Source organism: Triticum aestivum, unplaced genomic scaffold, assembly GCF_018294505.1.
Source record: "Triticum aestivum cultivar Chinese Spring unplaced genomic scaffold, IWGSC CS RefSeq v2.1 scaffold4665, whole genome shotgun sequence".
NCBI lineage: Eukaryota > Viridiplantae > Streptophyta > Magnoliopsida > Poales > Poaceae > Triticum > Triticum aestivum.
This window is the reverse complement of record NW_025230208.1, coordinates 156-2,827: the sequence shown is the minus strand read 5'-3', so window position 1 is coordinate 2,827 and position 2,672 is coordinate 156. Positions and strand designations below refer to the sequence as shown.

The following is a 2,672-nucleotide window of genomic DNA, read 5'->3' as shown; positions in this document are numbered from 1 at the left end:
CGAAGTTAAGCGTGCCTGGGCGAGAGTAGTACTAGGATGGGTGACCTCCTGGGAAGTCCTCGTGTTGCATTCCTTTTATAATTATTTTTTGCGCCTTGTGACAAACATGTCGCACGTGCGCGATATATATTAATCCCGTTATATTATGTTTGACGTTTGCGATATGTTTAAGCTCGATGCTCATTGCTCGCGCGTCTTGGGGCGGCTTTGTGGCGCGAAGAGCGCGTTCTGAAAGGGGTGGAAAAAACTCGTGTTGCTGCGGTATGGAGGGAGGGGTGGAAACCGTGGAAAACTTGTCTCCGTGATTGAGCGGGAGAGTAAGTAGTATAGGACATTATCCATTGTTAGGGAACGGTTGTAATGGTAGTGAGAATGTAGAATCGTCTTTGGAGCGGACCTGGGAGTGGCAAGCATAAGGGACGAAGACGGGGAAACATGTCAGATGCGATCATACCAGCACTAAAGCACCGGATCCCGTCAGAACTCCGAAGTTAAGCGTGCTTGGGCGAGAGTAGTACTAGGATGGGTGACCTCTTGGGAAGTCCTCGTGTTGCATTCCTTTTATAATTATTTTTTGCGCCTTGTGACAAACATGTCGCACGTGCGCGATATATATTAATCCCGTTATATTATGTTTGACGTTTGCGATATGTTTAAGCTCGATGCTCATTGCTCGCGCGTCTTGGGGCGGCTTTGTGGCGCGAAGAGCGCGTTCTGAAAGGGGTGGAAAAAACTCGTGTTGCTGCGGTATGGAGGGAGGGGTGGAAACCGTGGAAAACTCGTCTCCGTGATTGAGCGGGAGAGTAAGTAGTATAGGACATTATCAATTGTTAGGGAACGGTTGTAATGGTAGTGAGAATGTAGAATCGTCTTTGGAGCGGACCTGGGAGTGGCAAGCATAAGGGACGAAGACGGAGAAACATGTCGGATGCGATCATACCAGCACTAAAGCACCGGATCCCATCAGAACTCCGAAGTTAAGCGTGCTTTGGCGAGAGTAGTACTAGGATGGGTGACCTCCTGGGAAGTCCTCGTGTTGCATTCCTTTTATAATTATTTTTTGCGCCTTGTGACAAACATGTCGCACGTGCGCGATATATATTAATCCCGTTATATTATGTTTGACGTTTGCGATATGTTTAAGCTCGATGCTCATTGCTCGCGCGTCTTGGGGCGGCTTTGTGGCGCGAAGAGCGCGTTCTGAAAGGGGTGGAAAAAACTCGTGTTGCTGCGGTATGGAGGGAGGGGTGGAAACCGTGGAAAACTCGTCTCCGTGATTGAGCGGGAGAGTAAGTAGTATAGGACATTATCCATTGTTAGGGAACGGTTGTAATGGTAGTGAGAATGTAGAATCGTCTTTGGAGCGGACCTGGGAGTGGCAAGCATAAGGGACGAAGACGGGGAAACATGTCGGATGCGATCATACCAGCACTAAAGCACCGGATCCCATCAGAACTCCGAAGTTAAGCGTGCTTGGGCGAGAGTAGTACTAGGATGGGTGACCTCCTGGGAAGTCCTCGTGTTGCATTCCTTTTATGCGCGATATATATTAATCCCGTTATATTATGTTTGACGTTTGCGATATGTTTAAGCTCGATGCTCATTGCTCGCGCGTCTTGGGGCGGCTTTGTGGCGCGAAGAGCGCGTTCTGAAAGGGGTGGAAAAAACTCGTGTTGCTGCGGTATGGAGGGAGGGGTGGAAACCGTGGAAAACTCGTCTCCGTGATTGAGCGGGAGAGTAAGTAGTATAGGACATTATCCATTGTTAGGGAACGGTTGTAATGGTAGTGAGAATGTAGAATCGTCTTTGGAGCGGACCTGGGAGTGGCAAGCATAAGGGACGAAGACGGGGAAACATGGCGGATGCGATCATACCAGCACTAAAGCACCGGATCCCATCAGAACTCCGAAGTTAAGCGTGCTTGGGCGATAGTAGTACTAGGGGAAGTCCTCGTGTTGCATTCCTTTTATAATTATTTTTTGCGCCTTGTGACAAACATGTCGCACGTGCGCGATATATATTAATCCCGTTATATTATGTTTGACGTTTGCGATATGTTTAAGCTCGATGCTCATTGCTCGCGCGTCTTGGGGCGGCTTTGTGGCGCGAAGAGCGCGTTCTGAAAGGGGTGGAAAAAACTCGTGTTGCTGCGGTATGGAGGGAGGGGTGGAAACCGTGGAAAACTCGTCTCCGTGATTGAGCGGGAGAGTAAGTAGTATAGGACATTATCCATTGTTAGGGAACGGTTGTAATGGTAGTGAGAATGTAGAATCGTCTTTGGAGCGGACCTGGGAGTGGCAAGCATAAGGGACGAAGACGGGGAAACATGTCGGATGCGATCATACCAGCACTAAAGGACCGGATCCCATCAGAACTCCGAAGTTAAGCGTGCTTGGGCGAGAGTAGTACTAGGATGGGTGACCTCCTGGGAAGTCCTCATGTTGCATTCCTTTTATAATTATTTTTTGCGCCTTGTGACAAACATGTCGCACGTGCGCGATATATATTAATCCCGTTATATTATGTTTGACGTTTGCGATATGTTTAAGCTCGATGCTCATTGCTCGCGCGTCTTGGGGTGGCTTTGTGGCGCGAAGAGCGCGTTCTGAAAGGGGTGGAAAAAACTCGTGTTGCTGCGGTATGGAGGGAGGGGTGGAAACCGTGGAAAACTC

At 49.0% G+C, this 2,672-nt stretch overlaps 4 non-coding genes and 2 pseudogenes across 4 annotated transcripts; all 6 read left to right on the top strand.

Moving 5' to 3' along the window:
- LOC123175457 (uncharacterized) lies at nucleotides 1-73 on the top strand (annotated as a pseudogene).
- A 367-nt stretch (nucleotides 74-440) lies between these two features.
- LOC123175449 (5S ribosomal RNA) lies at nucleotides 441-559 on the top strand. The gene has a single exon (XR_006487914.1). It is a non-coding gene; the product is annotated as a 5S ribosomal RNA (ribosomal RNA).
- A 367-nt stretch (nucleotides 560-926) lies between these two features.
- LOC123175450 (5S ribosomal RNA) lies at nucleotides 927-1,045 on the top strand. The gene has a single exon (XR_006487915.1). It is a non-coding gene; the product is annotated as a 5S ribosomal RNA (ribosomal RNA).
- Nucleotides 1,046-1,412: 367 nt separating this feature from the next.
- Nucleotides 1,413-1,531, top strand: LOC123175427 (5S ribosomal RNA). The gene has a single exon (XR_006487894.1). It is a non-coding gene; the product is annotated as a 5S ribosomal RNA (ribosomal RNA).
- Nucleotides 1,532-1,860: 329 nt separating this feature from the next.
- On the top strand, nucleotides 1,861-1,964 carry LOC123175456 (uncharacterized; annotated as a pseudogene).
- A 367-nt stretch (nucleotides 1,965-2,331) lies between these two features.
- On the top strand, nucleotides 2,332-2,450 carry LOC123175455 (5S ribosomal RNA). Its single transcript, XR_006487920.1, has one exon. It is a non-coding gene; the product is annotated as a 5S ribosomal RNA (ribosomal RNA).
- Nucleotides 2,451-2,672: the final 222 nt, after the last annotated feature.